General features: G+C 41.9%; 8 non-coding genes and 2 pseudogenes across 8 annotated transcripts; all 10 read right to left on the bottom strand.

The window, feature by feature from the left end:
• Positions 1-3,646: 3,646 nt before the first annotated feature.
• LOC118937032 lies at positions 3,647-3,790 on the bottom strand (annotated as a pseudogene).
• A 2,864-nt stretch (positions 3,791-6,654) lies between these two features.
• On the bottom strand, positions 6,655-6,818 carry LOC118936954. Its single transcript, XR_005034380.1, has one exon. It is a non-coding gene; the product is annotated as a U1 spliceosomal RNA (small nuclear RNA).
• A 1,788-nt stretch (positions 6,819-8,606) lies between these two features.
• On the bottom strand, positions 8,607-8,770 carry LOC118936944. The gene has a single exon (XR_005034369.1). It is a non-coding gene; the product is annotated as a U1 spliceosomal RNA (small nuclear RNA).
• A 1,788-nt stretch (positions 8,771-10,558) lies between these two features.
• On the bottom strand, positions 10,559-10,722 carry LOC118936943. Its single transcript, XR_005034368.1, has one exon. It is a non-coding gene; the product is annotated as a U1 spliceosomal RNA (small nuclear RNA).
• Positions 10,723-12,592: 1,870 nt separating this feature from the next.
• LOC118936958 lies at positions 12,593-12,756 on the bottom strand. The gene has a single exon (XR_005034384.1). It is a non-coding gene; the product is annotated as a U1 spliceosomal RNA (small nuclear RNA).
• Positions 12,757-14,544: 1,788 nt separating this feature from the next.
• On the bottom strand, positions 14,545-14,708 carry LOC118937128. The gene has a single exon (XR_005034522.1). It is a non-coding gene; the product is annotated as a U1 spliceosomal RNA (small nuclear RNA).
• A 1,870-nt stretch (positions 14,709-16,578) lies between these two features.
• Positions 16,579-16,742, bottom strand: LOC118936957. Its single transcript, XR_005034383.1, has one exon. It is a non-coding gene; the product is annotated as a U1 spliceosomal RNA (small nuclear RNA).
• A 1,788-nt stretch (positions 16,743-18,530) lies between these two features.
• On the bottom strand, positions 18,531-18,694 carry LOC118937127. The gene has a single exon (XR_005034521.1). It is a non-coding gene; the product is annotated as a U1 spliceosomal RNA (small nuclear RNA).
• A 1,963-nt stretch (positions 18,695-20,657) lies between these two features.
• On the bottom strand, positions 20,658-20,797 carry LOC118937024 (annotated as a pseudogene).
• A 1,869-nt stretch (positions 20,798-22,666) lies between these two features.
• Positions 22,667-22,830, bottom strand: LOC118936956. The gene has a single exon (XR_005034382.1). It is a non-coding gene; the product is annotated as a U1 spliceosomal RNA (small nuclear RNA).
• Positions 22,831-24,104: the final 1,274 nt, after the last annotated feature.

Here is a 24,104-nt window from a genome sequence, read left to right as displayed (position 1 = left end):
CTGGGAGACACACCAAACATGTGGAAGAAGGTGCTCTGGTCAGATGAAACCAAAGTTGACCTTTTTGGCAACAATGCAAAACGTTATGTTTGGCGTAAAAGCAACACAGCTCATCACCCTGAACACACCATCCCCACTGTCAAACATGGTGGTGGCAGCATCATGGTTTGGGCCTGCTTTTCTTCAGCAGGGACAGGGAAGATGGTTAAAATTGATGGGAAGATGGATGGAGCCAAATACAGGACCATTCTGGAAGAAAACCTGATGGAGTCTGCAAAAGACCTGAGACTGGGAGGAGGAATGGGAAAAAATGTCCGTCTCTCGATGTGCAAAACTGATAGAGACATACCCCAAGCGACTTACAGCTGTAATCGCAGCAAAAGGTGGCGCTACAAAGTATTAACTTAAGGGGGCTGAACAATTTTGAACGCCCAATTTTTCAGTTTTTGATTTGTTAAAAAAGTTTGAAATATCCAATAAATGTCGTTCCACTTCATGATTGTGTCCCACTTGTTGTTGATTCTTCACAAAAAAATACAGTTTTAAATATTTATGTTTGAAGCCTGAAATGTGGCAAAAGGTCGCAAAGTTCAAGGGGGCCGAATACTTTCGCAAGGCACTATGTTATAACTCCTATACTAAATATAACACATAGTTCAGGTAGAGGGAGTACAGTATCTGGAGAGGTAGAAGATCTATGTTATAACTCCTATACTAAATATAACACATAGTTCAGGTAGAGGGAGTACAGTATCTGGAGAGGTAGACGATCTATGTTATAACTACTATACTAAATATAACACATAGTTCAGGTAGAGGGAGTACAGTATCTGGAGAGGTAGAAGATCTATGTTATAACAACTATACTAAATATAACACAGTTCAGGTAGAGGGAGTACAGTATCTGGAGAGGTAGAAGATCTATGTTATAACAACTATACTAAATATAACACATAGTTCAGGTAGAGGGAGTACAATATCTGGAGAGGTAGAAGATCTATGTTATAACTACTATACTAAATATAACACATAGTTCAGGTAGAGGGAGTACAGTATCTGGAGAGGTAGAAGATCTATGTTATAACAACTATACTAAATATAACACATAGCAGCTGATGTACGAAGGGCTTTATAAATCAATTTGATTCTTATACATGTGTTATACGTTATACACAGCTGGTGACCAACGCAACATAATATATTTGTTTTATTTTACAGCGTGATAGTTGTAATATAGTGGTATTCATTTGTCGGTCACACATAGTTTGACCTAAAACAGAGATTGTGGCTTCCTCCAGTCACACCATAGTTTGACCCAAGACAGAGATTGTGGCTTCCTCCAGTCACACCATAGTTTGACCTAAAGACAGAGGTTATGGCTTCCCTCGGTCACACCATAGTTTGACCTAAGACAGAGGTTATGGCTTCCCTCGGTCACACCATAGTTTGACCTAAGACAGAGATTGTGGCTTCCCCCTAACTTGAAGGTACTGTGAGGGACTGACTGAACGGGATGGTTCGCTGGCTCACTCACACCACCTGCTGGACTTATGATGTTACTACACCCTGTTTCCTTGGATACAGTATCAAATCCTCTCACACATTTCACTGCTATTCTGCTGTTGTTGTTGTTCAAGACAATATCATCCACGTTACCCTCTTCTGCTATTCTGCTGTTGTTGTTATTCCAGACAATATGGAGTCCTACTGATGTGCTCTGTTTCACCATCTAGTATTGGATTGGTCAAGTTAGCCTGGAGTCCTACTGATGTGCTCTGTTTCACCATCTAGTATTGGATTGGTCAAGTTAGCCTGGAGTCCTACTGATGTGCTCTGTTTCACCCTCTAGTGTTGTATTGGTCAAGTTAGCCTGGAGTCCTACTGATGTGCTCTGTTTCACCATCTAGTACTGGATTGGTCAAGTTAGCCTGGAGTCCTACTGATGTGCTCTGTTTCACCATCTAGTATTGGATTGGTCAAGTTAGCCTGGAGTCCTACTGATGTGCTCTGTTTCACCCTCTAGTGTTGTATTGGTCAAGTTAGCCTGGAGTCCTACTGATGTGCTCTGTTTCACCCTCTAGTGTTGTATTGGTCAAGTTAGCCTGGAGTCCTACTGATGTGCTCTGTTTCACCATCTAGTACTGGATTGGTCAAGTTAGCCTGGAGTCCCACTGATGTGCTCTGTTTCACCATCTAGTATTGGATTGGTCAAGTTAGCCTGGAGTCCCACTGATGCTCTGTTTCACCATCTAGTACTGGATTGGTCAAGTTAGCCTGGAGTCCCACTGATGTGCTCTGTTTCCCCATTGTGTCACTTGACAATATTATTTGCCTTCCAAGCTAGTCGTGGGTCTATGTCCCAATAATCTCTCCTTTCTCCTTCGAAGTGTGCACTTGAGCACTTTCCTTAAAATGGATTTCAAAGGAAATGACTAGTACTGTAGGTCTACATGTGAACTCTGTCTAGCCCATGAATCAATAGGGAGTAGTGAACGAGTGCACACTTCATGACGAAGAGGGATTATTAGGACACGCAGGTACAGGGAGTGAACATTTAATGAACATGAACCAGAACACGGACGCTGACCAAACTGAGAAACAGACAGATATAGAGTAGGTAATCAACAAAGTGAAGGAGTCCAGGTGAGTCCAATGACAGGTGAGTCACCATCGTTGTCCGCCTTGAGCAACAGAGTGGCAAGGCAGGCGTGACAAACTATTTTTGTACCTGGGAGTGAATGGTGATCGATGCATTTCCTAAGAACCAATTCTTATTTTCAATGACGGCCTAGGAACAGTGGGTTAACTGCCTGTTCAGGGGGCAAATCAAATTGAGAAAAGACCTCTGATTTCCTGGTTAAATTCACAGAATTTCCCAAAATGTCTAAATAAAAATCCTGGGTTAAAAAATTTGACAGATTTAGGACTGGGACTGGGATTACCACTGGGACTGGGATTACACACCACTAGGACTGGGACTACACACCACTAGGACTGAGATTACACACCAATAGGACTGAGATTACACACCACTAGGACTGAGATTATACACCACTAGGACTGGGATTACACACCACTAGGACTACACACCACTAGGACTGAGATTACACACCACTAGGACTACACACCACTGGGACTGAGATTACACACCACTAGGACTGGGATTACACACCACTAGGACTGAGATTACACACCACTAGGACTACACACCACTGGGACTGAGATTACACGCCACTAGGACTGAGATTACACACCACTAGGACTACACACCACTAGGACTGAGATTACACACCACTAGGACTACACACCACTGGGACTGAGATTACACACCACTAGGACTGGGATTACACACCACTAGGACTGAGATTACACACCACTAGGACTACACACCACTGGGACTGAGATTACACACCAATAGGACTGAGATTACACACCACCAGGAGTAAATAAAATTGTTTTTTAAATAGTTTAGATATTTCAAAAGTATCTTTCGAAGTGGAAGAAAAGCAAAACGCTGATAAATCTTGAAGTGGAAGAAAAGCAAAACGCTGATAAATCTTCTGATACAGGCAACTCCACATAACACGGGGTAAACACTGCGACCATCGACGACATTTTAAAGAGGTGTTACTTTTTACATCAAAATCAGGGGTGAGCGCGAACACAGTCCCCCACTACCAGAAATTATTGAGAAATTCGCAGGGGTCAGCACAGCCGGAGTGCAATGGTTGAGCCTCGCCCAGGGTGAACCACCTTCGTGATCACAGTGTCTCCCTTGTCAGGTAAGCACGAATTGAACACTTTGGTACAGGACCACTCATTCTAGGACAAAAGTGTTTGACTCACGGTTACCACTTCTACTACTGATAATACCCCATCATATTGAACAAGGTTTAATGACGTTTACGAATACAGTTGCGGACAAGGCGAAGAAAAAGCAATACATTTTGTTTTACAATATTATATCACGGACCGACTATTTTCCCATCAAGCAACACGGTAGAAATTCCATATTAACTGATTTTTAAGGTCTAAATGTCCGTCTGGTTACACACAAGTAGGCGATGTACCAAAATGCTGAAATCACATTCGTGCACACAGCCAACCGAAAGACACCATTTATTTCTGGTGTTTTGTAGCGTTCCAGACGTTGTAGGAATAGTTTCATCACGCTTGTTTTCTGCTCTCAGTAAAATATGATTCCACCATCGACCACAGGGTGGCATACGACCCACAGATATGGAGGAGAAACAGTAGCCTACTACTTCATCAACAAGACACGGTAGTAGCTACAATGGGTGGTTTTTAATTAATTGTTTTATTTCACCAGGTAGGCTAGTTAGGAACAAGTTCTCATTTACAAACTGCGACCTGGCCAAGATAAAGCACAGCAGTGCGACAAAAACAACAACACAGAGTTACACGTAAACAAACGTAGTCAATAACACAGTAGAACATGAAAATAGAAAGATCTATGTACAGTGACATGGCCATACTCGTATTTGTAATTGTATCTGTAAATTGACAGGATGATACTCGCGATCAGGGTTAAACTGAAGTGTTTTAATATGCCTAAATACATTTTTGGCAGAATACCTCACTACACATTCTCACTGCAAAAAAAAAACCTGCAGAAATGTCTGTGGAATGGATCTGCATCTTGGAACAACAGAATCCATCTTATTGACTGATTTCATCAGGAAATAAGTGAACCAGGGACATGTCTGTGGCATGGTAATGGTTGACCAGGGAAATGTTTGTGGCATTGTAGACCAGGGACATGTCTGTGGAATGGTAATGGTTGACCAGGGAAATGTCTGTTGTCAAGGTAATGGTTGACCAGGGAAATGTCTGTGGAATGGTAATGTTTAACCAGGGAAATGTCTGTTGTCAAGGTAATGGTTGACCAGGGCAATGACTGTGGCATGGTAATGGTTGACCAGGGAAATGTCTGTTGTCATGGTAATGGTTGACCGTGAAATGACTGTGGAATGGTAATGGTTGACCAGGGAAATGTCTGTTGTCATGGTAATGGTTGACCAGGGAAATGTCTGTTTTCATGGTAATGGTTGACCAGGGAAATGTCTGTTGTCATGGTAATAGTTGACGAGGGAAATGTCTGTTGTCATGGTAATGTTTGACCAGGGACATGACTGTGGCATGGTAATGGTTGACCAGGGAAATGTCTGTTGTCATGGTAATGGTTGACCAGGGAAATGTCTGTTTTCATGGTAATAGTTGACCAGGGAAATGTCTGTTGTCATGGTAATGGTTGACCAGGGAAATGTCTGTGGCGTGGTAATGGTTGACCAGGAAATGTCTGTTGTCATGGTAATGATTGGCCAGGGAAATTAATGATTGGCCAGGGAAATGTCTGTTGTCAAGGTAATGGTTGACCAGGGAAATTACTGTGGCATGGTAATGGTTGACCAGTGAAATGTCTGTGGCATGGTAATGTTTGACCAGGAAATGTCTGTTGTCATGGTAATGATTGGCCAGGGAAATTAATGAATGGCCAGGGAAATGTCTGTTGTCAAGGTAATGGTTGACCAGGGAAATGACTTTGGAATGGTAATGGTTGACCAGGGGAATGTCTGTTGTCATGGTAATGGTTGACCAGGGCAATGACTGTGGCATGGTAATGGTTGACCAGGGAAATGTCTGTGGCATGGTAATGGTTGACCAGGGAAATGTCTGTGGCATTGTAGACCAGGGACATGTCTGTTGAATGGTAATGGTTGACCAGGGAAATGTCTGTTGTCAAGATAATGGTTGACCAGGGAAATGTCTGTGGAATGGTAATGGTTGACCAGGGAAATGTCTGTGGCATCGTTGACCAGGGAAATGTCTGTGGAATGGTAATGGTTGACCAGGGACATTACTGTGGCGTGGTAATGGTTGACCAGGGAAATGTCTGTTGTCAAGGTAATGGTTGACCAGGGAAATGTCTGTTGTCAAGGTAATGGTTGATCAGGGAAATGTCTGTTGTCATGGTAATGGTTGACCAGGGCAATGACTTTGGCATGGTAATGGTTGACCAGGGAAATGTCTGTGGCATGGTAATGGTTGACCAGGGAAATGTCTGTGGAATGGTAATGGTTGACCAGGGACATGACTGTGGCATGGTAATGGTTGACCAGGGAAATGTCTGTTGTCATGGTAATGGTTGACCAGGGAAATGTCTGTTGTCATGGTAATGGTTGACCAGGGAAATGTCTGTTTTCATGGTAATAGTTGACCAGGGAAATTTCTGTGGCATTGTAATGGTTGACATGTACTGTGGTCTTAAATTACAAACTCTCCTATAAATTATTTAATATTCTAGCAAATGAAAGACCTCAATCCAGATTACATCATGAGGGCACAAAATGATCCATTCACAAGTAGGCCTTTGCCTTGACATTATCAGGACATGACAGGCATAATCACCAGTGCTACAATAACATATCACACAAATCCGGGTTATCAGAAGACAAAATGTATCTCTGAGGCCTTAGTTGACTCATAAACAGACCCTACATTCTATAGCCATTCATCTGATAAGAAGATTCAAATGTTGACAAATGTCCTTCTCAACACGAAACTCAATAGAAGAGCGAGTTAAAACACATCGAATTAATAAATATGTCCCTAAATTATTTTTAACATCAAGATCAGGGGAGAGCGCGAACGCAGTCCCCCACTACCAGAAATTATGCAATCGAGATTTCCACATTTGAGAAATTCGCAGGGGTCAGCACAGCCGGAGTGCAATGGCTGAGCCTCGCCCCGGGTGAACCGCCTTCGTGATCACGGTGTCTCCCTTGCCAGGTAAGTATGAGTTGTACACGTTGGTAGAGGAGTACTCCTTCCAGGACAAAGGTGTTTGACTCACGGTTACCACTTCTACTACTGATAATACCACATCATATTGAACAGGGTTTAATGACGTTTACGAATACAGTTGCGGACAAGGCGAAGAAAAAAGCAATACATTTTGTTTTACTATATTATATCACGGACCGACTATTTTCCCATCAAGCAACACGGTAGAAATTCTAAATACATTGCATTTTTGGTCTAAATGTTGGTCTGGTAACACACAAGTAGGCGATGTACCAAAATGCTGAAATCACATTCGTGCACACAGCCAACCGAAAGACACCATTTATTTCTGGTGTTTTGTAGCGTTCCAGACGTTGTAGGAATAGTTTCATCACGCTTGTTTTCTGCTCTCAGTAAAATATGATTCCACCATCGACCACAGGGTGGCATACGACCCACAGATATGGAGGAGAAACAGTAGCCTACTACTTCATCAACAAGACACGGTAGTAGCTACAATGGGTGGTTTTTAATTAATTGTTTTATTTCACCAGGTAGGCTAGTTGGGAACAAGTTCTCATTTACAAACTGCGACCTGGCCAAGATAAAGCACAGCAGTGCGACAAAAACAACAACACAGAGTTACACGTAAACAAACGTAGTCAATAACACAGTAGAACATGAAAATAGAAAGATCTATGTACAGTGACATGGCCATACTCGTATTTGTAATTGTATCTGTAAATTGACAGGATGATACTCGCGATCAGGGTTAAACTGAAGTGTTTTAATATGCCTAAATACATTTTTGGCAGAATACCTCACTACACATTCTCACTGCAAAAAAAAAAAAACTGCAGAAATGTCTGTGGAATGGATCTGCATCTTGGAACAACAGAATCCATCTTATTGACTGATTTCATCAGGAAATAAGTGGACCAGGGACATGTCTGTGGCATGGTAATGGTTGACCAGGGAAATGTCTGTGGCATGGTAATGGTTGACCAGGGAAATGTCTGTGGCATTGTAGACCAGGGACATGTCTGTGGAATGGTAATGGTTGACCAGGGAAATGTCTGTGGCATGGTAATGGTTGACCAGGGAAATGTCTGTGGCATTGTAGACCAGGGACATGTCTGTGGAATGGTAATGGTTGACCAGGGAAATGTCTGTGGAATGGTAATGGTTGACCAGGGAAATGTCTGTGGAATGGTAATGTTTGACCAGGGACATGACTGTGGCGTGGTAATGGTTGACCAGGGAAATGTCTGTGGCATGGTAATGGTTGACCAGGGAAATGTCTGTGGCATGGTAATGATTGACCAGGGAAATGTCTGTGGCATGGTAATGGTTGACCAGGGAAATGTCTGTGGCATGGTAATGGTTGAGCAGGGAAATGACTGTGGAATGGTAATGGTTGACCAGGGCAATGACTGTGGCATGGTAATGGTTGACATTTACTGTGGTCTTAAATGACAAACTGTCCTATAAATGATTTAATAATCTAGCAAATAAAATACCTCAATCCACATTACGTCCTGAGGGCACAAAATGATCCATTCACAAGTAGGCCTTTTCCTTGACATTATCAGGACATGACAGGCATAATCACCAGTGCTACAATAACATATCACACACATCCGGGTTATCAGAAGACAGAAATGTATCTCTGAGGCCTTTAGTTGACTTATAAACAGACCCCAGTCATTCATCTGATAAGCAAAAAATCTCCTTCTCAACACGAAACTCAATAGAACTCCGAATTTATTAACACATTCCTCCATTATTTTTAACATCAAGATCAGGGGAGAGCGCGAACGCAGTCCCCCACTACCAGAAATTATGCAATCGAGATTTCCACATTTGAGAAATTCGCAGGGGTCAGCACAGCCGGAGTGCAATGGCTGAGCCTCGCCCTGGGTGAACCGCCTTCGTGATCACGGTGTCTCCCTTGCCAGGTAAGTATGAGTTGTACACGTTGGTAGAGGAGTACTCCTTCCAGGACAAAGGTGTTTGACTCACGGTTACCACTTCTACTACTGATAATACCACATCATATTGAACAGGGTTTAATGACGTTTACGAATACAGTTGCGGACAAGGCGAAGAAAAAAGCAATACATTTTGTTTTACTATATTATATCACGGACCGACTATTTTCCCATCAAGCAACACGGTAGAAATTCTAAATACATTGCATTTTTGGTCTAAATGTTGGTCTGGTAACACACAAGTAGGCGATGTACCAAAATGCTGAAATCACATTCGTGCACACAGCCAACCGAAAGACACCATTTATTTCTGGTGTTTTGTAGCGTTCCAGACGTTGTAGGAATAGTTTCATCACGCTTGTTTTCTGCTCTCAGTAAAATATGATTCCACCATCGACCACAGGGTGGCATACGACCCACAGATATGGAGGAGAAACAGTAGCCTACTACTTCATCAACAAGACACGGTAGTAGCTACAATGGGTGGTTTTTAATTAATTGTTTTATTTCACCAGGTAGGCTAGTTGGGAACAAGTTCTCATTTACAAACTGCGACCTGGCCAAGATAAAGCACAGCAGTGCGACAAAAACAACAACACAGAGTTACACGTAAACAAACGTAGTCAATAACACAGTAGAACATGAAAATAGAAAGATCTATGTACAGTGACATGGCCATACTCGTATTTGTAATTGTATCTGTAAATTGACAGGATGATACTCGCGATCAGGGTTAAACTGAAGTGTTTTAATATGCCTAAATACATTTTTGGCAGAATACCTCACTACACATTCTCACTGCAAAAAAAAAAAAACTGCAGAAATGTCTGTGGAATGGATCTGCATCTTGGAACAACAGAATCCATCTTATTGACTGATTTCATCAGGAAATAAGTGGACCAGGGACATGTCTGTGGCATGGTAATGGTTGACCAGGGAAATGTCTGTGGCATGGTAATGGTTGACCAGGGAAATGTCTGTGGCATTGTAGACCAGGGACATGTCTGTGGAATGGTAATGGTTGACCAGGGAAATGTCTGTGGCATGGTAATGGTTGACCAGGGAAATGTCTGTGGCATTGTAGACCAGGGACATGTCTGTGGAATGGTAATGGTTGACCAGGGAAATGTCTGTGGAATGGTAATGGTTGACCAGGGAAATGTCTGTGGAATGGTAATGTTTGACCAGGGACATGACTGTGGCGTGGTAATGGTTGACCAGGGAAATGTCTGTGGCATGGTAATGGTTGACCAGGGAAATGTCTGTGGCATGGTAATGATTGACCAGGGAAATGTCTGTGGCATGGTAATGGTTGACCAGGGAAATGTCTGTGGCATGGTAATGGTTGAGCAGGGAAATGACTGTGGAATGGTAATGGTTGACCAGGGCAATGACTGTGGCATGGTAATGGTTGACATTTACTGTGGTCTTAAATGACAAACTGTCCTATAAATGATTTAATAATCTAGCAAATAAAATACCTCAATCCACATTACGTCCTGAGGGCACAAAATGATCCATTCACAAGTAGGCCTTTTCCTTGACATTATCAGGACATGACAGGCATAATCACCAGTGCTACAATAACATATCACACACATCCGGGTTATCAGAAGACAGAAATGTATCTCTGAGGCCTTTAGTTGACTTATAAACAGACCCCAGTCATTCATCTGATAAGCAAAAAATCTCCTTCTCAACACGAAACTCAATAGAACTCCGAATTTATTAACACATTCCTCCATTATTTTTAACATCAAGATCAGGGGAGAGCGCGAACGCAGTCCCCCACTACCAGAAATTATGCAATCGAGATTTCCACATTTGAGAAATTCGCAGGGGTCAGCACAGCCGGAGTGCAATGGCTGAGCCTCGCCCTGGGTGAACCGCCTTCGTGATCACGGTGTCTCCCTTGCCAGGTAAGTATGAGTTGTACACGTTGGTAGAGGAGTACTCCTTCCAGGACAAAGGTGTTTGACTCACGGTTACCACTTCTACTACTGATAATACCACATCATATTGAACAGGGTTTAATGACGTTTACGAATACAGTTGCGGACAAGGCGAAGAAAAAAGCAATACATTTTGTTTTACTATATTATATCACGGACCGACTATTTTCCCATCAAGCAACACGGTAGAAATTCTAAATACATTGCATTTTTGGTCTAAATGTTGGTCTGGTAACACACAAGTAGGCGATGTACCAAAATGCTGAAATCACATTCGTGCACACAGCCAACCGAAAGACACCATTTATTTCTGGTGTTTTGTAGCGTTCCAGACGTTGTAGGAATAGTTTCATCACGCTTGTTTTCTGCTCTCAGTAAAATATGATTCCACCATCGACCACAGGGTGGCATACGACCCACAGATATGGAGGAGAAACAGTAGCCTACTACTTCATCAACAAGACACGGTAGTAGCTACAATGGGTGGTTTTTAATTAATTGTTTTATTTCACCAGGTAGGCTAGTTGGGAACAAGTTCTCATTTACAAACTGCGACCTGGCCAAGATAAAGCACAGCAGTGCGACAAAAACAACAACACAGAGTTACACGTAAACAAACGTAGTCAATAACACAGTAGAACATGAAAATAGAAAGATCTATGTACAGTGACATGGCCATACTCGTATTTGTAATTGTATCTGTAAATTGACAGGATGATACTCGCGATCAGGGTTAAACTGAAGTGTTTTAATATGCCTAAATACATTTTTGGCAGAATACCTCACTACACATTCTCACTGCAAAAAAAATAAAACTGCAGAAATGTCTGTGGAATGGATCTGCATCTTGGAACAACAGAATCCATCTTATTGACTGATTTCATCAGGAAATAAGTGGACCAGGGACATGTCTGTGGCATGGTAATGGTTGACCAGGGAAATGTTTGTGGCATTGTAGACCAGGGACATGTCCGTGGAATGGTAATGGTTGACCAGGGAAATGTCTGTTGTCAAGGTAATGGTTGACCAGGGAAATGTCTGTGGAATGGTAATGTTTAACCAGGGAAATGTCTGTTGTCAAGGTAATGGTTGACCAGGGCAATGACTGTGGCATGGTAATGGTTGACCAGGGAAATGTCTGTTGTCATGGTAATGGTTGACCGTGAAATGACTGTGGAATGGTAATGGTTGACCAGGGAAATGTCTGTTGTCATGGTAATGGTTGACCAGGGAAATGTCTGTTTTCATGGTAATGGTTGACCAGGGAAATGTCTGTTGTCATGGTAATAGTTGACGAGGGAAATGTCTGTTGTCATGGTAATGTTTGACCAGGGACATGACTGTGGCATGGTAATGGTTGACCAGGGAAATGTCTGTTGTCATGGTAATGGTTGACCAGGGAAATGTCTGTTTTCATGGTAATAGTTGACCAGGGAAATTTCTGTGGCATTGTAATGGTTGACATGTACTGTGGTCTTAAATTACAAACTCTCCTATAAATTATTTAATATTCTAGCAAATGAAAGACCTCAATCCAGATTACATCATGAGGGCACAAAATGATCCATTCACAAGTAGGCCTTTGCCTTGACATTATCAGGACATGACAGGCATAATCACCAGTGCTACAATAACATATCACACACATCCGGGTTATCAGAAGACAAAATGTATCTCTGAGGCCTTAGTTGACTCATAAACAGACCCTACATTCTATAGCCATTCATCTGATAAGAAGATGCAAATGTTGACAAATGTCCTTCTCAACACGAAACTCAATAGAAGAGCGAGTTAAAACACATCGAATTAATAAATATGTCCCTAAATTATTTTTAACATCAAGATCAGGGGAGAGCGCGAACGCAGTCCCCCACTACCAGAAATTATGCAATCGAGATTTCCACATTTGAGAAATTCGCAGGGGTCAGCACAGCCGGAGTGCAATGGCTGAGCCTCGCCCCGGGTGAACCGTCTTCGTGATCACGGTGTCTCCCTTGCCAGGTAAGTATGAGTTGTACACGTTGGTAGAGGAGTACTCCTTCCAGGACAAAGGTGTTTGACTCACGGTTACCACTTCTACTACTGATAATACCACATCATATTGAACAGGGTTTAATGACGTTTACGAATACAGTTGCGGACAAGGCGAAGAAAAAAGCAATACATTTTGTTTTACTATATTATATCACGGACCGACTATTTTCCCATCAAGCAACACGGTAGAAATTCTAAATACATTGCATTTTTGGTCTAAATGTTGGTCTGGTAACACACAAGTAGGCGATGTACCAAAATGCTGAAATCACATTCGTGCACACAGCCAACCGAAAGACACCATTTATTTCTGGTGTTTTGTAGCGTTCCAGACGTTGTAGGAATAGTTTCATCACGCTTGTTTTCTGCTCTCAGTAAAATATGATTCCACCATCGACCACAGGGTGGCATACGACCCACAGATATGGAGGAGAAACAGTAGCCTACTACTTCATCAACAAGACACGGTAGTAGCTACAATGGGTGGTTTTTAATTAATTGTTTTATTTCACCAGGTAGGCTAGTTAGGAACAAGTTCTCATTTACAAACTGCGACCTGGCCAAGATAAAGCACAGCAGTGCGACAAAAACAACAACACAGAGTTACACGTAAACAAACGTAGTCAATAACACAGTAGAACATGAAAATAGAAAGATCTATGTACAGTGACATGGCCATACTCGTATTTGTAATTGTATCTGTAAATTGACAGGATGATACTCGCGATCAGGGTTAAACTGAAGTGTTTTAATATGCCTAAATACATTTTTGGCAGAATACCTCACTACACATTCTCACTGCAAAAAAAAAAAAACTGCAGAAATGTCTGTGGAATGGATCTGCATCTTGGAACAACAGAATCCATCTTATTGACTGATTTCATCAGGAAATAAGTGGACCAGGGACATGTCTGTGGCATGGTAATGGTTGACCAGGGAAATGTCTGTGGCATGGTAATGGTTGACCAGGGAAATGTCTGTGGCATTGTAGACCAGGGACATGTCTGTGGAATGGTAATGGTTGACCAGGGAAATGTCTGTGGCATGGTAATGGTTGACCAGGGAAATGTCTGTGGCATTGTAGACCAGGGACATGTCTGTGGAATGGTAATGGTTGACCAGGGAAATGTCTGTGGAATGGTAATGGTTGACCAGGGAAATGTCTGTGGAATGGTAATGTTTGACCAGGGACATGACTGTGGCGTGGTAATGGTTGACCAGGGAAATGTCTGTGGCATGGTAATGGTTGACCAGGGAAATGTCTGTGGCATGGTAATGATTGACCAGGGAAATGTCTGTGGCATGGTAATGGTTGACCAGGGAAATGTCTGTGGCATGGTAATGGTTGAGCAGGGAAATGACTGTGGAATGGTAATGGTTGACCAGGGCAATGACTGTGGCATGGTAATGGTTGACATTTACTGTGGTCTTAAATGACAAACTGTCCTATAAATGATTTAATAATCTAGCAAATAAAATACCTCAATCCACATTACGTCCTGAGGGCACAAAATGATCCATTCACAAGTAGGCCTTTTCCTTGACATTATCAGGACATGACAGGCATAATCACCAGTGCTACAATAACATATCACACACATCCGGGTTATCAGAAGACAGAAATGTATCTCTGAGGCCTTTAGTTGACTTATAAACAGACCCCAGTCATTCATCTGATAAGCAAAAAATCTCCTTCTCAACACGAAACTCAATAGAACTCCGAATTTATTAACACATTCCTCCATTATTTTTAACATCAAGATCAGGGGAGAGCGCGAACGCAGTCCCCCACTACCAGAAATTATGCAATCGAGATTTCCACATTTGAGAAATTCGCAGGGGTCAGCACAGCCGGAGTGCAATGGCTGAGCCTCGCCCTGGGTGAACCGCCTTCGTGATCACGGTGTCTCCCTTGCCAGGTAAGTATGAGTTGTACACGTTGGTAGAGGAGTACTCCTTCCAGGACAAAGGTGTTTGACTCACGGTTACCACTTCTACTACTGATAATACCACATCATATTGAACAGGGTTTAATGACGTTTACGAATACAGTTGCGGACAAGGCGAAGAAAAAAGCAATACATTTTGTTTTACTATATTATATCACGGACCGACTATTTTCCCATCAAGCAACACGGTAGAAATTCTAAATACATTGCATTTTTGGTCTAAATGTTGGTCTGGTAACACACAAGTAGGCGATGTACCAAAATGCTGAAATCACATTCGTGCACACAGCCAACCGAAAGACACCATTTATTTCTGGTGTTTTGTAGCGTTCCAGACGTTGTAGGAATAGTTTCATCACGCTTGTTTTCTGCTCTCAGTAAAATATGATTCCACCATCGACCACAGGGTGGCATACGACCCACAGATATGGAGGAGAAACAGTAGCCTACTACTTCATCAACAAGACACGGTAGTAGCTACAATGGGTGGTTTTTAATTAATTGTTTTATTTCACCAGGTAGGCTAGTTGGGAACAAGTTCTCATTTACAAACTGCGACCTGGCCAAGATAAAGCACAGCAGTGCGACAAAAACAACAACACAGAGTTACACGTAAACAAACGTAGTCAATAACACAGTAGAACATGAAAATAGAAAGATCTATGTACAGTGACATGGCCATACTCGTATTTGTAATTGTATCTGTAAATTGACAGGATGATACTCGCGATCAGGGTTAAACTGAAGTGTTTTAATATGCCTAAATACATTTTTGGCAGAATACCTCACTACACATTCTCACTGCAAAAAAAATAAAACTGCAGAAATGTCTGTGGAATGGATCTGCATCTTGGAACAACAGAATCCATCTTATTGACTGATTTCATCAGGAAATAAGTGGACCAGGGACATGTCTGTGGCATGGTAATGGTTGACCAGGGAAATGTTTGTGGCATTGTAGACCAGGGACATGTCCGTGGAATGGTAATGGTTGACCAGGGAAATGTCTGTTGTCAAGGTAATGGTTGACCAGGGAAATGTCTGTGGAATGGTAATGTTTAACCAGGGAAATGTCTGTTGTCAAGGTAATGGTTGACCAGGGCAATGACTGTGGCATGGTAATGGTTGACCAGGGAAATGTCTGTTGTCATGGTAATGGTTGACCGTGAAATGACTGTGGAATGGTAATGGTTGACCAGGGAAATGTCTGTTGTCATGGTAATGGTTGACCAGGGAAATGTCTGTTTTCATGGTAATGGTTGACCAGGGAAATGTCTGTTGTCATGGTAATAGTTGACGAGGGAAATGTCTGTTGTCATGGTAATGTTTGACCAGGGACATGACTGTGGCATGGTAATGGTTGACCAGGGAAATGTCTGTTGTCATGGTAATGGTTGACCAGGGAAATGTCTGTTTTCATGGTAATAGTTGACCAGGGAAATTTCTGTGGCATTGTAATGGTTGACATGTACTGTGGTCTTAAATTACAAACTCTCCTATAAATTATTTAATATTCTAGCAAATGAAAGACCTCAATCCAGATTACATCATGAGGGCACAAAATGATCCATTCACAAGTAGGCCTTTGCCTTGACATTATCAGGACATGACAGGCATAATCACCAGTGCTACAATAACATATCACACACATCCGGGTTATCAGAAGACAAAATGTATCTCTGAGGCCTTAGTTGACTCATAAACAGACCCTACATTCTATAGCCATTCATCTGATAAGAAGATGCAAATGTTGACAAATGTCCTTCTCAACACGAAACTCAATAGAAGAGCGAGTTAAAACACATCGAATTAATAAATATGTCCCTAAATTATTTTTAACATCAAGATCAGGGGAGAGCGCGAACGCAGTCCCCCACTACCAGAAATTATGCAATCGAGATTTCCACATTTGAGAAATTCGCAGGGGTCAGCACAGCCGGAGTGCAATGGCTGAGCCTCGCCCCGGGTGAACCGTCTTCGTGATCACGGTGTCTCCCTTGCCAGGTAAGTATGAGTTGTACACGTTGGTAGAGGAGTACTCCTTCCAGGACAAAGGTGTTTGACTCACGGTTACCACTTCTACTACTGATAATACCACATCATATTGAACAGGGTTTAATGACGTTTACGAATACAGTTGCGGACAAGGCGAAGAAAAAAGCAATACATTTTGTTTTACTATATTATATCACGGACCGACTATTTTCCCATCAAGCAACACGGTAGAAATTCTAAATACATTGCATTTTTGGTCTAAATGTTGGTCTGGTAACACACAAGTAGGCGATGTACCAAAATGCTGAAATCACATTCGTGCACACAGCCAACCGAAAGACACCATTTATTTCTGGTGTTTTGTAGCGTTCCAGACGTTGTAGGAATAGTTTCATCACGCTTGTTTTCTGCTCTCAGTAAAATATGATTCCACCATCGACCACAGGGTGGCATACGACCCACAGATATGGAGGAGAAACAGTAGCCTACTACTTCATCAACAAGACACGGTAGTAGCTACAATGGGTGGTTTTTAATTAATTGTTTTATTTCACCAGGTAGGCTAGTTAGGAACAAGTTCTCATTTACAAACTGCGACCTGGCCAAGATAAAGCACAGCAGTGCGACAAAAACAACAACACAGAGTTACACGTAAACAAACGTAGTCAATAACACAGTAGAACATGAAAATAGAAAGATCTATGTACAGTGACATGGCCATACTCGTATTTGTAATTGTATCTGTAAATTGACAGGATGATACTCGCGATCAGGGTTAAACTGAAGTGTTTTAATATGCCTAAATACATTTTTGGCAGAATACCTCACTACACATTCTCACTGCAAAAAAAAAAAAACTGCAGAAATGTCTGTGGAATGGATCTGCATCTTGGAACAACAGAATCCATCTTATTGACTGATTTCATCAGGAAATAAGTGGACCAGGGACATGTCTGTGGCATGGTAATGGTTGACCAGGGAAATGTCTGTGGCATGGTAATGGTTGACCAGGGAAATGTCTGTGGCATTGTAGACCAGGGACATGTCTGTGGAATGGTAATGGTTGACCAGGGAAATGTCTGTGGCATGGTAATGGTTGACCAGGGAAATGTCTGTGGCATTGTAGACCAGGGACATGTCTGTGGAATGGTAATGGTTGACCAGGGAAATGTCTGTGGAATGGTAATGGTTGACCAGGGAAATGTCTGTGGAATGGTAATGTTTGACCAGGGACATGACTGTGGCGTGGTAATGGTTGACCAGGGAAATGTCTGTGGCATGGTAATGGTTGACCAGGGAAATGTCTGTGGCATGGTAATGATTGACCAGGGAAATGTCTGTGGCATGGTAATGGTTGACCAGGGAAATGTCTGTGGCATGGTAATGGTTGAGCAGGGAAATGACTGTGGAATGGTAATGGTTGACCAGGGCAATGACTGTGGCATGGTAATGGTTGACATTTACTGTGGTCTTAAATGACAAACTGTCCTATAAATGATTTAATAATCTAGCAAATAAAATACCTCAATCCACATTACGTCCTGAGGGCACAAAATGATCCATTCACAAGTAGGCCTTTTCCTTGACATTATCAGGACATGACAGGCATAATCACCAGTGCTACAATAACATATCACACACATCCGGGTTATCAGAAGACAGAAATGTATCTCTGAGGCCTTTAGTTGACTTATAAACAGACCCCAGTCATTCATCTGATAAGCAAAAAATCTCCTTCTCAACACGAAACTCAATAGAACTCCGAATTTATTAACACATTCCTCCATTATTTTTAACATCAAGATCAGGGGAGAGCGCGAACGCAGTCCCCCACTACCAGAAATTATGCAATCGAGATTTCCACATTTGAGAAATTCGCAGGGGTCAGCACAGCCGGAGTGCAATGGCTGAGCCTCGCCCTGGGTGAACCGCCTTCGTGATCACGGTGTCTCCCTTGCCAGGTAAGTATGAGTTGTACACGTTGGTAGAGGAGTACTCCTTCCAGGACAAAGGTGTTTGACTCACGGTTACCACTTCTACTACTGATAATACCACATCATATTGAACAGGGTTTAATGACGTTTACGAATACAGTTGCGGACAAGGCGAAGAAAAAAGCAATACATTTTGTTTTACTATATTATATCACGGACCGACTATTTTCCCATCAAGCAACACGGTAGAAATTCTAAATACATTGCATTTTTGGTCTAAATGTTGGTCTGGTAACACACAAGTAGGCGATGTACCAAAATGCTGAAATCACATTCGTGCACACAGCCAACCGAAAGACACCATTTATTTCTGGTGTTTTGTAGCGTTCCAGACGTTGTAGGAATAGTTTCATCACGCTTGTTTTCTGCTCTCAGTAAAATATGATTCCACCATCGACCACAGGGTGGCATACGACCCACAGATATGGAGGAGAAACAGTAGCCTACTACTTCATCAACAAGACACGGTAGTAGCTACAATGGGTGGTTTTTAATTAATTGTTTTATTTCACCAGGTAGGCTAGTTGGGAACAAGTTCTCATTTACAAACTGCGACCTGGCCAAGATAAAGCACAGCAGTGCGACAAAAACAACAACACAGAGTTACACGTAAACAAACGTAGTCAATAACACAGTAGAACATGAAAATAGAAAGATCTATGTACAGTGACATGGCCATACTCGTATTTGTAATTGTATCTGTAAATTGACAGGATGATACTCGCGATCAGGGTTAAACTGAAGTGTTTTAATATGCCTAAATACATTTTTGGCAGAATACCTCACTACACATTCTCACTGCAAAAAAAAAAAAACTGCAGAAATGTCTGTGGAATGGATCTGCATCTTGGAACAACAGAATCCATCTTATTGACTGATTTCATCAGGAAATAAGTGGACCAGGGACATGTCTGTGGCATGGTAATGGTTGACCAGGGAAATGTTTGTGGCATTGTAGACCAGGGACATGTCCGTGGAATGGTAATGGTTGACCAGGGAAATGTCTGTTGTCAAGGTAATGGTTGACCAGGGAAATGTCTGTGGAATGGTAATGTTTAACCAGGGAAATGTCTGTTGTCAAGGTAATGGTTGACCAGGGCAATGACTGTGGCATGGTAATGGTTGACCAGGGAAATGTCTGTTGTCATGGTAATGGTTGACCGTGAAATGACTGTGGAATGGTAATGGTTGACCAGGGAAATGTCTGTTATCATGGTAATGGTTGACCAGGGAAATGTCTGTTTTCATGGTAATGGTTGACCAGGGAAATGTCTGTTGTCATGGTAATGGTTGACCAGGGAAATGTCTGTTTTCATGGTAATAGTTGACCAGGGAAATTTCTGTGGCATTGTAATGGTTGACATGTACTGTGGTCTTAAATTACAAACTCTCCTATAAATTATTTAATATTCTAGCAAATGAAAGACCTTTTTTTTTTTTTTTTTTATTTAACCTTTATTTAACCAGGCAAGTCAGTTAAGAACAAATTCTTATTTTCAATGACGGCCTGGGAACAGTGGGTTAACGCCTGTTCAGGGGCAGAACGACAGATTTGTACCTTGTCAGCTCGGGGGTTTGAACTCACAACCTTCCGGTTACTAGTCCAACACTCTAACCACTAGGCTACCCTGCCGACCTCAATCCAGATTACATCATGAGGGCACAAAATGATCCATTCACAATTAGGCCTTTGCCTTGACATTATCAGGACATGACAGGCATAATCACCAGTGCTACAATAACATATCACACACATCCGGGTTATCAGAAGACAAAATGTATCTCTGAGGCCTTAGTTGACTCATAAACAGACCCTACATTCTATAGCCATTCATCTGATAAGAACATGCAAATGTTGACAAATGTCCTTCTCAACACGAATTAATCGAATTAATCGAATTAATAAATATGTCCCTAAATTATTTTTAACATCAAGATCAGGGGAGAGCGCGAACGCAGTCCCCCACTACCAGAAATTATGCATTCGCAGGGGTCAGCACAGTCGGAGTGCAATGGCTGAGCCTCGCCCTGGGTGAACCGCCTTCGTGATCACGGTGTCTCCCTTGCCAGGTAAGTATGAGTTGTTCACGTTGGTAGAGGAGTACTCCTTCCAGGACAAAGGTGTTTGACTCACGGTTACCACTTCTACTACTGATAATACCACATCATATTGAACAGGGTTTAATGACGTTTACGAATACAGTTGCGGACAAGGCGAAGAAAAAAGCAATACATTTTGTTTTACTATATTATATCACGGACCGACTATTTTCCCATCAAGCAACACGGTAGAAATTCTAAATACATTGCATTTTTGGTCTAAATGTTGGTCTGGTAACACACAAGTAGACGATGTACCAAAATGCTGAAATCACATTCGTGCACACAGCCAACCGAAAGACACCATTTATTTCTGGTGTTTTGTAGCGTTCCAGACGTTGTAGGAATAGTTTCATCACGCTTGTTTTCTGCTCTCAGTAAAATATGATTCCACCATCGACCACAGGGTGGCATACGACCCACAGATATGGAGAAGAAACAGTAGCCTACTACTTCATCAACAAGACACGGTAGTAGCTACAATGGGTGGTTTTTAATTAATTGTTTTATTTCACCAGGTAGGCTAGTTAGGAACAAGTTCTCATTTACAAACTGCGACCTGGCCAAGATAAAGCACAGCAGTGCGACAAAAACAACAACACAGAGTTACACGTAAACAAACGTAGTCAATAACACAGTAGAACATGAAAATAGAAAGATCTATGTACAGTGACATGGCCATACTCGTATTTGTAATTGTATCTGTAAATTGACAGGATGATACTCGCGATCAGGGTTAAACTGAAGTGTTTTAATATGCCTAAATACATTTTTGGCAGAATACCTCACTACACATTCTCACTGCAAAAAAAAAAACCTGCAGAAATGTCTGTGGAATGGATCTGCATCTTGGAACAACAGAATCCATCTTATTGACTGATTTCATCAGGAAATAAGTGGACCAGGGACATGTCTGTGGCATGGTAATGGTTGACCAGGGAAATGTTTGTGGCATTGTAGACCAGGGACATGTCCGTGGAATGGTAATGGTTGACCAGGGAAATGTCTGTTGTCAAGGTAATGGTTGACCAGGGAAATGTCTGTGGAATGGTAATGTTTAACCAGGGAAATGTCTGTTGTCAAGGTAATGGTTGACCAGGGCAATGACTGTGGCATGGTAATGGTTGACCAGGGAAATGTCTGTTGTCATGGTAATGGTTGACCGTGAAATGACTGTGGAATGGTAATGGTTGACCAGGGAAATGTCTGTTGTCATGGTAATGGTTGACCAGGGAAATGTCTGTTTTCATGGTAATGGTTGACCAGGGAAATGTCTGTTGTCATGGTAATAGTTGACGAGGGAAATGTCTGTTGTCATGGTAATGTTTGACCAGGGACATGACTGTGGCATGGTAATGGTTGACCAGGGAAATGTCTGTTGTCATGGTAATGGTTGACCAGGGAAATGTCTGTTTTCATGGTAATAGTTGACCAGGGAAATTTCTGTGGCATTGTAATGGTTGACATGTACTGTGGTCTTAAATTACAAACTCTCCTATAAATTATTTAATATTCTAGCAAATGAAAGACCTCAATCCAGATTACATCATGAGGGCACAAAATGATCCATTCACAAGTAGGCCTTTGCCTTGACATTATCAGGACATGACAGGCATAATCACCAGTGCTACAATAACATATCACACACATCCGGGTTATCAGAAGACAAAATGTATCTCTGAGGCCTTAGTTGACTCATAAACAGACCCTACATTCTATAGCCATTCATCTGATAAGAAGATGCAAATGTTGACAAATGTCCTTCTCAACACGAAACTCAATAGAAGAGCGAGTTAAAACACATCGAATTAATAAATATGTCCCTAAATTATTTTTAACATCAAGATCAGGGGAGAGCGCGAACGCAGTCCCCCACTACCAGAAATTATGCAATCGAGATTTCCACATTTGAGAAATTCGCAGGGGTCAGCACAGCCGGAGTGCAATGGCTGAGCCTCGCCCCGGGTGAACCGTCTTCGTGATCACGGTGTCTCCCTTGCCAGGTAAGTATGAGTTGTACACGTTGGTAGAGGAGTACTCCTTCCAGGACAAAGGTGTTTGACTCACGGTTACCACTTCTACTACTGATAATACCACATCATATTGAACAGGGTTTAATGACGTTTACGAATACAGTTGCGGACAAGGCGAAGAAAAAAGCAATACATTTTGTTTTACTATATTATATCACGGACCGACTATTTTCCCATCAAGCAACACGGTAGAAATTCTAAATACATTGCATTTTTGGTCTAAATGTTGGTCTGGTAACACACAAGTAGGCGATGTACCAAAATGCTGAAATCACATTCGTGCACACAGCCAACCGAAAGACACCATTTATTTCTGGTGTTTTGTAGCGTTCCAGACGTTGTAGGAATAGTTTCATCACGCTTGTTTTCTGCTCTCAGTAAAATATGATTCCACCATCGACCACAGGGTGGCATACGACCCACAGATATGGAGGAGAAACAGTAGCCTACTACTTCATCAACAAGACACGGTAGTAGCTACAATGGGTGGTTTTTAATTAATTGTTTTATTTCACCAGGTAGGCTAGTTAGGAACAAGTTCTCATTTACAAACTGCGACCTGGCCAAGATAAAGCACAGCAGTGCGACAAAAACAACAACACAGAGTTACACGTAAACAAACGTAGTCAATAACACAGTAGAACATGAAAATAGAAAGATCTATGTACAGTGACATGGCCATACTCGTATTTGTAATTGTATCTGTAAATTGACAGGATGATACTCGCGATCAGGGTTAAACTGAAGTGTTTTAATATGCCTAAATACATTTTTGGCAGAATACCTCACTACACATTCTCACTGCAAAAAAAAAACCTGCAGAAATGTCTGTGGAATGGATCTGCATCTTGGAACAACAGAATCCATCTTATTGACTGATTTCATCAGGAAATAAGTGGACCAGGGACATGTCTGTGGCATGGTAATGGTTGACCAGGGAAATGTTTGTGGCATTGTAGACCAGGGACATGTCCGTGGAATGGTAATGGTTGACCAGGGAAATGTCTGTTGTCAAGGTAATGGTTGACCAGGGAAATGTCTGTGGAATGGTAATGTTTAACCAGGGAAATGTCTGTTGTCAAGGTAATGGTTGACCAGGGCAATGACTGTGGCATGGTAATGGTTGACCAGGGAAATGTCTGTTGTCATGGTAATGGTTGACCGTGAAATGACTGTGGAATGGTAATGGTTGACCAGGGAAATGTCTGTTGTCATGGTAATGGTTGACCAGGGAAATGTCTGTTTTCATGGT

This window comes from Oncorhynchus mykiss, chromosome 10 (assembly GCF_013265735.2).
Source record: "Oncorhynchus mykiss isolate Arlee chromosome 10, USDA_OmykA_1.1, whole genome shotgun sequence".
Taxonomy (NCBI): domain Eukaryota; kingdom Metazoa; phylum Chordata; class Actinopteri; order Salmoniformes; family Salmonidae; genus Oncorhynchus; species Oncorhynchus mykiss.
This window is presented reverse-complemented; position numbering and strand designations above follow the sequence as displayed.